Below are 12,676 nucleotides of genomic sequence, written 5' to 3'. Positions count from 1 at the left end.
ACAGCAAGGGACAGTGACTAAGAAGGTCAAAGAGTAGCCTTGTCTGGCAGGCCTTGGGCCTGTAGGTAACCTCAGCAATGTCTGCAGACCGGTCCACCACACTGGGTTTCACCACGCACTCTGCAGGCTTTGCCCGGCAGCACCTTCAGGATACTACAGGTGATTTCAGCGCACCTGATCACTAGACTAACTTGAGTGCTGCAGCTGGGGCAGTACCAGGCCGGACGAGGGGGAAGAGGGTTGGAGGACAAATAGGTTTATTCAGTCACTAGTTTTGATTGTCTTCACCCTCAGGTAATAGCATTCAAAATAAAGGCACACTGTATTTTTCAAGATAAATCCAAGTTAAAGTAATCAGTAGGAAATGCATTTTTTTGCATTATGAAATTTTATAGATTAATTCCATCACTGCAGATTAATGTAACCATACAGTAAAGGAACAGATTTTCGGCTGGCAGGGAGGTAAGGAGTGGTGGTTAACGACTTCTGTATTTATAGTGGTACGATGTCAGAGCTTATGACTTAAAGCACAAAGAATATACAACTCATTATTTTAACAGAGTATAAAGTGTTTTTGAAATGTTATGTTTTGCTGTGGAATGTCACTCATAAGTCACTGCAAACATGGAACATCAGCAATGCGAATACGTAGAAGCTACGATATTAACCCTCTGGGCTACCTTACACAAGTGAAAACTGCCTCTAGACGAAACTCCCATCTCTCCCCAGCAGGTAAATTAATCACCAGAAGTTAACTAGGCACTTTGTGTGTTGCCCAAAACTGCTCAATATACAAGGAACTTTCTATTGCTTTAAACACAACAACACTGCTACAAAACTGAAAAATAATGCTCCATTACCGAAGAGAAGAATATTTACATGTGCAGGCCCATTTAAAACACTTTCCCTGTTACTGTGAAGGTTTGTCTCCGTGTCCAAGGGCAAGGCCAGAGCCTGCAACACACTCTCTTTCGCTACGCAGCCTGACCTTTGACACCCCTATGAATGGTGCTTCTCTTGGCGTTAGTCTTGATATTCGTAGAGGTAGGGTCCACGTGTCTTTGCTCTTTGTCAAAGGAAAGTGCAGTGGGTTTTCGAGCCTGTGTGTAAATGTTCCTTGTCACTCTGCTCCCTGTTGTGACCCTCGTGCAAATGGTATTGATTGAAAGCAAGTGCTTATGTGCCTTTGTCTCTGCATTGCCGAGAAATGATGAAGTGTGTGTAGAGATGTCGCCCTACAACGACTGATGCACCATCTGTATGCCAGTGCCCATCCCTCCATGTGCATACAGCGGAGGTCAAGTGCCCCTCTCTGCGATCCCTGCTTCTTGGCCTCCATCTGAAGGCCGCGCTTACCCTCATTTTATCAAATTATCCGAGGGTTAAGCACACTAACTTACATTTTTTGCAAGTGGAGCAGCAATTCGATTTTGTCCGCCTCGTGGCCTCAACAACTCCCATTCAAAGCCGCAGCCCGGGGATGATTCAGACCGAGTCTCAGGTTACTGGATGCATTCATGCACGTCACCACGTGCGTTGGTGCGCGCATTGCGTTACAGGACAGTACAAGTCTGCCATAGGCGGGCTCTGCTGCATGATAAATGTTTGCAGGGCCGTCATTGGTAGCGCTTTCACGCGCTACCAGATTGACGGCCCGGGACCCAAACTTGAAGGTGCACTTTTAAAATAATATTAGGTGGTGCGTGCAATGCAGTAAGTAGCGTTTACACACACTGGCCCATCAAGGCTTATTTATGCTGCGCAACGCACTTTGGCTGCCAAAGATGATTACTGTTGTGTTCATTTCATTATGATACTGCTGAGGCGCCGCCCGGCCACCCCCAAAATAGTGCCGCCTGGGGCGGACCGCCCCCCTCGCACCCCCCTAGCTACGCGGCTGAGATAATCGTAATATAATCGTAATCATACGCTCTTGTATAGCGCCTTATCACCGTAAGGTCTCAAGGCGCTTGCTTTGGGAACCCGTCCTGGCCTTTGCCTGCGAGATTACCCCTACTGGGCATCCCCAAGGTGAAGACCAGGCATCCCATTGTGGTGGGGCCGTAGTGGAGATTAAGCAAGCTATTGCCCAGAGTAGCAGAGTGTGAACCCACGATTCGAGTAGGCACCAAGGTGAGAATTATCGAGTCCGTGGACATTATGAGCTCAAAACCCTGCTGCATCGGGAATTGAACCCTGGTCCTGGGTCTGACCTCTGCATCAGGGTCTGCCTCCTCTAACCGGTGAGCCACACTTCTCCACATAGTGAAATATTTGTACTGCCGCAGCCTTGGGGTGATAGAGTCCAACTGCAAGCAGCAGAAAAGGTGCATCCAATTCTATTCCAAGCACCATTCAAACAAGCAAAGATTAAAATATCCACAGTCAGATGGCTGTTTTTCTCCGACAGGAGATGCCGGTGGAAACGCTGAGATCGTATCACTGAGACAATTTGCCTTTTCTAAAGCATTGCTATACCCACAGTCTCAGCTTAGTGATGACAAGTAGCAAATAACAGCAATGCAACTTTGTAAGGAAATATTTCAAGCAGTTGTGTAATTTTTAACACTGTGAATGGTAAATCTTAAAAACCAGAGAGTACCAGTGACATACTTGGTATATATAGAGCATTTGTCTGTAGTGAATATTACATTTTTTGTAATTTTATAGTAATAACATTTTACAGAAATATGCATTTGAATTATGGAACATCTAAGAGCCTTAAGTATTCATAGTGTGTTTCTGTATGGTGTTATAGTGTCATCTGGCAGCAAAAAAACAAGCACGCAGTGTGCCCCTTCCTCACCATTCTTTTTGACATCACCTGGTGAGCCACTGCTGAGGTTGAGCAAATGGTATTTCACAATTACTCAATTGTTTATGGGCCAAATTTTGGTCTGAAGAGAAAGATAGTGCTACTTCAACATTTTCTGGGTGTTGAGTGCCAGGACATTTTAGCACATCTGCCAGTATTTATGAGACAGGGATTCAATGATTATGAAATTATTTATGAGCAATTGAGCCGGTTGAAACTATGGAATGGTTAGCACCAATTGTGGTTGCCAGGAAAAAGGATAGTAGGATCTGTTTGTGTGTTGATCTAAGGGCTCTGAGCATGGAAGTATTTGTTAGACAAGTTCCCATTACCAAATATAACAGAAATGGTGACAACTGTGGCAGGAGCCAAAGTTTTCTATACTTTTGACCATACATCCGCTTACTATCAAAATCCACCTGATTCTTGAGAACTCACAGGATTTATTACACCAAAGGGGGCATGTAAATGTAATCAAATGTCATTCGATCTGGTATTGGCGGTCTTTCAGAGAGTCATGTCAAATGTGCTAATGGGGATCCCTGGTGTATTCTGTTACAAATATGATGTACTAATATTTAGTCATTTACAGGGACAACATGATGAGAGGAATAGGCTATTTAGTCATTTACAGGGACAACATGATGAGAGGAATAGGCAGGTGTTACAGAAATTCAGAAACTATGTCCTTACTGTATAGCTAGGAGACATATAAATTAAAATGTACAGAAATAAAATACCTTGTGCACAAAATCACATCTCAAGGAATTCAACCTAAAGCAGAACTAGTAAATACCAAAATAAAGTATAGAAATGATAGAGTTTTATAACAAACTAGCAGCCCGTCCCGATGTTGTCCGGGTATGCAATAGAATGTGTGTATTGTGTGCATTCAGATACGGTCATTCGCGTGTTCCCCCGCTTGAAGGCCAGCTGCAGCCCTGGTTGATGTTAGCAGGCGCGTGACACCCTGCTTGAGGCCCAGCTGCAGCCCTGGTTCATGTTAGCAGGCTCATGTAATTAGTGTAGTGATCCGCCACCTGAGACCGGCTACAGCCCTGGCTGATGTTAGCAGGCGCGTGTAATTTGGTTTAATGTGATAGCTCAGTAACAGCGTGCATGAGAGGCTGCAGTAATTGTCCCTGCAGACACGCTCATTCGCGTGTGCCCCTGCTTGAGGGCCAACGACGACCGTCTAACAATTCGAATTGTGTGAGTCTTGAATGATTGTTTCCCGCTGTTCTTATTTTTTTATGACCCACACCGACGCTCTTCGGCCCGAGTGCTTTTTAGACGCACCCAGGCCAAGCCACACACTGCGTTCGACCCTTTCTGACGCACCCAGGCAAAGGCACACACTGCAATCAGCACCCCCAGTATGTGTGAGACAACGGACAGTCCCCCAAGGGAGTCTTGAGAATGGTTACTTACCACGCTTTGAGGTGAGCGCCTTTGTGACGCCCCCAGCACACGGCCACAGCAGACGATCTGATTAATGTACGACCCAGATGGCATGAAGTGCGGAACGTAGCACACGCCCCTGGCGTTTGTCATGCCCCCAGCCTGCCCCTTGATGCGGCGCAAATGCGTAATTGGCGCTTCACATGGCATGAAGGGCGGACACACGCCCACAGCACGGACACACGCCCACAGTGTTTGTCACGGCCCCAGCGTGTCATGCCCCCAGCGTGTCACGCCCCCAGCGTGCCCCTTGAAGCGGCGCAAATGCGTAATTGGCGCTTCACATGGCATGAAGGGCGGACACACGCCCACAGCACGGACACACGCCCACAGTGTTTGTCACAGCCCCAGTGTGTCATGCCCCCAGCGTGTCACGCCCCCAGCGTGTCACGCCCCCAGCGTGCCCCTTGATGCGGCGCAATTACGACTCACATGGCATGAAGGGTGGAACGTACCACACGCCCCCAGCGTTTGTCACGCCCACAGCAGAACGCAGACATCCCCACGAGGGACTACTTTGCTGGCACGGTTCTTTTACCTTTTAAATGTATATGGTGGCCGTCTGCATAGCCTATGTCCTTCTGCTGCAACTGCCTTTTCCAACGCTGTATTGGGTGTTGTGATTGGTGCTGTGGTTACTGAGATTACCCGCCTCAAAGGTTTGGGCTCTCTCTTCATAATATTAGTATGGATATTACCTACTGGCGGTCGCCAGTAGGTATATATAGTTAGGATTTTTTCTCTATGGGTTTTTTGAAAATTCTATGTCTAATAACTTTGGCGTTTGTGGACGGAATTGGCTGAAATTTTCAGGAAAATGGCACATTTTGTTTCTGAGCAGCCCCTGAAAATTTTGGGGGGGTTCGTCAAGGGGGGGCCGAGAAAAAAGGGGGGTCCCAAAACACGTTTTTCCCATGTTAATTTCCATAGGGCGGTTGGCCTCACTTTTAGCCCGAACGGCTGAATGGATTTGCACGAAACTTGGCAAAATTGTAGGGACTGGTAGCCCGATGTGCCTTTTGTAGGTCTCAATATATGTGCTCCAGTGGATTTTGAGAAATTAACGTTTAAAAAAAGATATATATCTGTAACAGCGGACCGGGCAGCGCTCTGGTTCGCGGACTTTTCGCGCAATGGAGCTTTGTGAAGCGAAGCTGATTGGTTCTCCGGCGTCTGTCAACATTCCAAACAGTCCGTAGCGGCCGCCATCTTGTCTCTCGGTAGGATCGAGAGACAAGAGGAGGTCAAAACAAAGGGGGAAATAACTATAAGGGGGCATAGTAGATCCTCGCTGACCCCCTAGGTTTGATGTGGAGGTTTTAAAAGGGCCCCGCGGGGCAAAAAAAAATAATAATAATAATAATCGAACGGCTGAATGGATTTGCACGAAACTTGGCAAAATTGTAGGGACTGGTAGCCCGATGTGCCTTTGCTAGGTCTCAATATATGTGCTTCAGTGGATTTTGAGAAATTAACGTTCAAAAAAAGATATATATCTGTAACAGCGCACCGCTTCGCGTACTTTTCGCGTTACGGAGCTTTGCGAAGCGAAGCTGATTGGCTCTCCGGTGTCTGTAAACATTCCAAACAGTACGTAGCGGCCGCCATCTTGTCTCTCGGTAGGATCGAGAGACAAGAGGAGGCCAAAGCGAAGGGGCAAATGACCATAAGGGGGCATAGTAGATCCTCGCTGACCCCCTAGGTTTGATGTGGAGGTTTTAAAAGGGCCCCGCGGGGCAAAAAAAATAAATAATAATAATAATCGAACGGCTGAATGGATTTGCATGAAACTTGGTAAAATATTAGGGACTGGTAGCCCGATGTGCCTTTGCTATGTCTCAATATATGTGCTTCAGTGCATTTTGAGAAATTAACGTTCAAAAACAAGATATATATCTGTAACAGCGCTCCGCTTCGCGGAGATAAAATTATATCTGTATTACCTAGCTGTTGCTAACACCAGTTAGCGACGGCTAGTAGGAGATAGCGACCATCTTGGGTCCCACTTTGCATGTGAGTGATATTTATCACTAATGACATGCAAAGTGGGCATGCCAAGATGTTAGCGACTGGAAACAGTCGCTAACATCGCTATCTCCTATTATCAACTTTTGGAAATATTCGAGATAAGCGCGAATATCTCCAAAAAGTAACAGCTGCCCTGAGCAGTTCTTAGCCATGTTATCCAATGGGAGGTGGATAACATGGCTAAGAGCATTAGCTCGGTAATGCATGAATATCGCGGAGTTTTCAGCGATATTAATGCATTGCGCTCGTTTTTTATCGTATTTACGATAAACCTTGATAATAGCAAGGTTTATCTGCGATAATTTCTGACGGTAAAAAAATCTTTGCAATGCATCGTTAGGGATAAATATCGCTTAACTTTGGTAATATGCCCCAACGTCTGTTAACGTTCGATTCGAAGGAAATCAGGAATTGTTGAAAAACATTGTGTGCGCCATCTTGTCTTTTTTCAAATGCCATACTTTTGTCGTGCACGGCAGCCATTTTAGATGCCTTGACCAGACCCACTCTGTGCACGCTGTCGATCCTTAGCATGGCTCCCCACCCTCGCAAGCATCTCACCCAGGCAGTGGTCACCCCCGCTCTCTGTCTTATGCATGGGTAATAAACCTCCCCCCATCTGCGCTGCTCTTCCCTGAGAATCACACCCTGTGCCCGCCCGACACCTCCCTTTCGCCCTATTCACTACCGCACCCTCTGACACTCCTTTTCCTCTGTGTCCGATTGTCCAGGCCGGTCCTAGGCTATCAGCTAGCCCTGCAGATGTAGTTTATGGCCACAGCTGTAAAGAATCACCCCTCTTCAAAGGAGTTATAGTAGATCAAGGCCCACACTCGATGAGATCCGTCACAGCAGAAGCGTTGCTATTATCTGAAAACCATCCTGTATTGTGATTGGGGAGGGGACCGAGCGTGAAGCGGAAGATTCCAGGGATGACTCTTTGTACATCAAAGTTTTTACAATTATGTGTCACATTAAAAATATATAGCACTCCGACAAAGTAGTAAGATTATAAAACTTTAATAATTTATAAATATATACAAGAAAACAAAAATAGTAATAACATATAAACATTTTTAGAGAAAAACAACGAAGTAGCGGTCGGCTGTGCGAATAGTCCCAACGCAGCACAACGTCCAGATTTCCGGCGTGGGGCGTCGCGGGGGGTGGGTCATCAGTAGCAAACTGTTGTGCGAATAGTTCCAAGGCAGCAGAACGCGCCGAAATCTAGATGACACGAAAGTGATGTCTAGTAAGTTGCCACCCAGCAAATAACGGCGTGGGGCGTCGCGGGGGGTGGGTCATCAGTAGCAAACTGTTGTGCGAATAGTTCCAAGGCAGCAGAACGATGGCACCAAGGTGATGTCCAGTAAGTTGCCGCACTGGTTTTGGTATCCTACAATGCTGCTCCGAATAACGGCGTGGAGCGCCCCGGGGGAGGCGGCGTGAACGGGCCTCTCCAGGTGGAGTCTCATCTGTTTTAGTGGGGCGCCCCTTTACCGTTTCAGTTGCCATTCCGTCCGCTTTTGGTCCACTGTGTCAAAATCCGCCATTCAGCTGAGTTGCGCCCACTCTTGCGGTGCAGCGATAGGCGGCTGCCACAGGACTCTCAAAATGGCGGCAGGCTCTTTCCTTTTTGGGCGTGGTCCACTGAAATGGCCCTGGGACACCTTGGAAATCGGACGCTTGTCTGCTAGGTCTTGGACCCCATTCTCGAAAGCGTCCCCTCCGCCTTGAGAATTCATCAAAAGTTTTGGGGGCCCCGACTCCTGCAGGCTTCTGGTGGGGAGCGGCTGCCATGATTGCTCGCGGAATGACCACGACGGAGCTACGAGATGGTGGTGCTCTCATGCTGACGCCAGTTTAGTCTGAAACATCCAGAAACAAGGTGGGGCTTTCATCGTTTGGGGGAAAAAAAAGTTTTCATCCAATGAAAAGTGTTGTTTTTAGGTCATATGATCAAGCCTTCCATCATTCGGAAACCAAAAGTAAAATGAACCAATGAAAAGTTTTATAAACAAGTCACATGACCTGTTATGCGGCATAGGGTATAAAATGCGGAGAAAATACGTTGGCACGTGAGGCGGCGTCAGTAGCGGAACGATGTGCGAATAGGCCGAAGGCAATACAACGCGCCAAGATCCGGATGGCACCGAGGTGGTGTCATAGTTGAGAGTTCTGAGCAGCGGTTGTAACACTGTCTGAAGCTTATTTGCAGCTGCTGCAGCTTCACTACGCGCCAAGATCCGGATGGCACCGAGGTGGTGTGTAGCAAGTTGCCGCACTGGTGTGGCCATCCTACAATGCTGAAAGTCGGCGTGGGGCGCCCCGTTGGCCTGTGAGTTTGCGTCAGTAGCGGACCGATGTGCGAATAGGCCGAAGGCAGCACAACGCGCCAAGATCCGGATGGCACCGAGGTGGTGTCTAGTAAGTTGTCGCACTTCTGTGGCCATCCTACAATGTTGAAAGTTGGCGTGGGGCGCCCCGTTGGCCTGTGAGATGGCGTCAGTAGCGGACCGATGTGCGAATAGGCCGAAGGCAGCACAACAATATTTTCTGACTGACACCACAAGGCGCTGAGATGCCAAGATCCGGATGGCACCGAGGTGATGTCTAAGTTGCGGACTGATGTGCGAATGGGGCCAAAGGCAGCGTAACAATATTTTTTGTATGGAAGATACCACTAGGCGTTGAGATGCCAAGATTCGGATGGCACTGAGGTGATGTCTAGCAAGTTGGTGTGGTCATCCTACAATGCTGAAACTCGGCGTGGGTCGCCCCATTAGCCTGTGAGATGGCGTCAGTAGCGGACCGATGTGCGAATAGGCCGAAGGCAGCACAACGCGCCAAGATCCGGATGTCACCGTGGTGGTTTCATAGTTGAGAGGCACTTCATCTGCAGTGGGGCGCCGAGATCCGGATGGCACCGAGGTGATGTCTAGCAAGTTGCTGTACTGGTGTGGTCATCCTACAATGCTGAAACTCGGCGTGGGTCGCCCCATTAGCCTGTGAGATGGCGTCAGTAGCGGACCGATGTGCGAATAGGCCGAAGGCAGCACAACGCGCCAAGATCCGGATGTCACCGTGGTGGTTTCATAGTTGAGAGGCACTTCATCTGCAGTGGGGCGCCGAGATCCGGATGGCACCGAGGTGATGTCTAGCAAGTTGCTGTACTGGTGTGGTCATCCTACAATGCTGAAACTCGGCGTGGGTCGCCCCATTAGCCTGTGAGATGGCGTCAGTAGCGGACCGATGTGCGAATAGGCCGAAGGCAGCACAACGCGCCAAGATCCGGATGTCACCGTGGTGGTTTCATAGTTGAGAGGCACTTAATCTGCAGTGGGGCGCCGAGATCCGGATGGCACCGAGGTGATGTCTAGCAAGTTGCTGTACTGGTGTGGTCATCCTACAATGCTGAAACTCGGCGTGGGTCGCCCCATTAGCCTGTGAGATGGCGTCAGTAGCGGACCGATGTGCGAATAGGCCGAAGGCAGCACAACGCGCCAAGATCCGGATGTCACCGTGGTGGTTTCATAGTTGAGAGGCACTTCATCTGCAGTGGGGCGCCGAGATCCGGATGGCACCGAGGTGATGTCTAGCAAGTTGCTGTACTTGTGTGGTCATCCTACAATGCTGAAACTCGGCGTGGGTCGCCCCATTAGCCTGTGAGATGGCTGTTCTTTGGATTTGGGCCTGGTCCACCAAAATGGCCCTGGGACACCTTAGAACTCGGACGCTCGATTTTTTTTTCCTTTCCTGTACATGCAAAAAAAGGTAAATGCCCGGTACGTTACACGCTTCATCTGCCACGATGAACTCTCCAGAGGAACCGAAAAAAAATATAGTTGTGGTAACTATACCATGCATCGTCATATGGAGAGGTGGCACCAATTAATTATAGTGCTGCATAAAAGAGAGATTTGGAGGAGAACCCCTGACCTGCTAGTACATTCATCAAAGAAGTGGCACTGAGAGCTTCAGAGGCAAGGGAAACGGTCCCAAATATTTAGAAGAACTTTGGAAAGATTAAAATGACATGTTTAGATTGTGGCAAATTAATTTCATGTGGACAGATGAGTGTTACTCTAATAAATACAGCATATGAACATCATCATAGTCGATGGTTGGTAGAGACATTTTGACTATATCCTGGACCTGCCCGTCCTCGCCCAAAATGGCGCCGGAATAAATGGGACTCGTAACTCCTTGTTGTGTACTGGTTGCAGAACCTTGAAATCACGAGATACGTATGCAGTTTTGAAGCACATGGCGGGCGGGGACGAGAATTGATTGAATATTTCGACATCCCTATTGATATTAAGTTCTGATGTGTTATTGATTACTGTACTGTTGAAAGTTCGAATTAACGTCACCCATGGTACTTGCCCGCAAATGTATATCTAGATAATTTTATTGTAACTGGCCCTGTCGTATTTTAATTATAAAATGTACGTCCACCGATTCCGTAACTGTTAGACACCTTAGTTCTTGCAACCTAATGGCCCGCCCGTTACGTTCCTCTACAGTGTAAATGTCTATTCATCATATACGATTACAGTTTGCTCTGTGGCAGGCCCACGTGGTTATAGGCTCGTATTTGTATAATGAAATTTTCACAATAAAGGTTTTTAAAAGAAAACATGGTAGTAGTATATACATTGGTAAAGTTTTTAATAATAGTGACTGTTTTAGAATCATTAAAAGGCAAGTGAAATAAAGCAGACCAATTACATGAAGGGTAAAAGGTATTATACGAAGGAACGCAGTAAAGATAAATGGTCAAGGGCTGTTGTGTTTTCTATTCCTGCAACATAAAGTGATCGATAAGAATCTCATATTCAGGCGTATCGGCGACTAAGACAGCAGGTCGACCCTCTTTTGCTCAACGGCTCCGTCATGGGACGAAGAAACGCTCTTTTTCTCGAAAAAAGAATATATTTTACTTGCAGGACAGTTGTAAAATTTCCGGGAAAGTACATTAGCCTGGAACATTATAACATATATTTAAGAAAAAATAATGTTCGGAAGTAATGAAAAGCGTAATTTTTAGGTCATATGACCAAGCCTTTCATCATTACAATAAGAAAAGTAAAATGAACCAATGAAAAGTTTTATTAACAAGTCACATGACTTGTTATGCTTACGTTACGCGCTGCGCGCCCCGGATGACTTCCGGATGCGCTAACGCGGCGCGTCATATGACGCATTACGCGACAACGCAGGTACAGAATATAGTCAAAATGTCTCCACCAACCAGCGGTCGGAACACAACCCCTTTCAGCAGGCTAAATAGTTCTGTTAAATGACAACAGAAGGGACAGGCAACAAGAACCATCAGTCAAAGAGGGGAGAGCTAGTTCTTCTCTACCGGGTTACATTGGGGCGCTACCGGAACTGATCGAATTGGTAGTCTACAGTGTTTCTGGATGTTTCAGACTGAAGCTGGGGTTAGCATGAGAGCAGCACCATTTCGTAGCTCCGTCGTGGTCATTCCGCAACCAATCATGGCAGCCGTTCTTTATCGTTATTTTGGGCGGGGTGGGTGGCGGAGCCGAGCTGTTTTGCAGCCATCATTGTGTGGAGTTCAGTTCATCTCACTAGTTTTGTATTTGTCATGAGGGGTTGTTCCTAATGTTTCTATTTTAGCGAGGTCAAAAAGAGATCCCATTAGTGGCCTACTGATTTTGCTCGATTCCTTTTCTTTTTTTTTTACACGATTTTTCGTTATCTGCAAAGACTAAACAGAGTATTGCGACTCTGTGTTTGTTTGTAAATAGAGAATGAACCAAAGAGAACTAATTCTAAAACAGTAAATACTTGGATAACAATCAATCAAATGGAGAGAGAAGCAGGCACGACGGATTACAATGGGGGCAAAGACCTGCGTTAACTACCTTTCACTATCTGCAAAGAGAGAGTACTCCTAATAGAAATGAGGGGGGGGGCACCATTCAAAGCAGATCAGTGTGCATAAACACGAAAATGTTTTCACTTACCACGTACTTGACATTCGACAGCTTATGATATTTGCTATTAAAAAAACATTGAAATTCACTGAAAAAACCATAGGTTATAGACCATATATAGTTAGGAATTAGCATTTACAAAACCTTGAAAATTCACTGAAAAAACCATAGGTTATAGACCATATATAGTTAGGAATTAGCATTTAAAAAACCTTATTTTACTCACACAAAACCATTGAAATTCCATATATAGTTAGTTGCACTAACTATATATCGCGCACCTGCAATCCACTGCTGATCATGTCACATATTACATCATTCATGACATGGTCAGTGACATCACTGATGACATCACTGATGACATCTCAAATGACATCACTGATGACATCACTGATGACATCTCAAA

Source organism: Lissotriton helveticus, chromosome 5_1 (assembly GCF_964261635.1).
Source record: "Lissotriton helveticus chromosome 5_1, aLisHel1.1, whole genome shotgun sequence".
Lineage (NCBI taxonomy): Eukaryota > Metazoa > Chordata > Amphibia > Caudata > Salamandridae > Lissotriton > Lissotriton helveticus.
The sequence above is the reverse complement of the archived record's forward strand: the minus strand, read 5'-3'. Positions refer to the sequence as shown.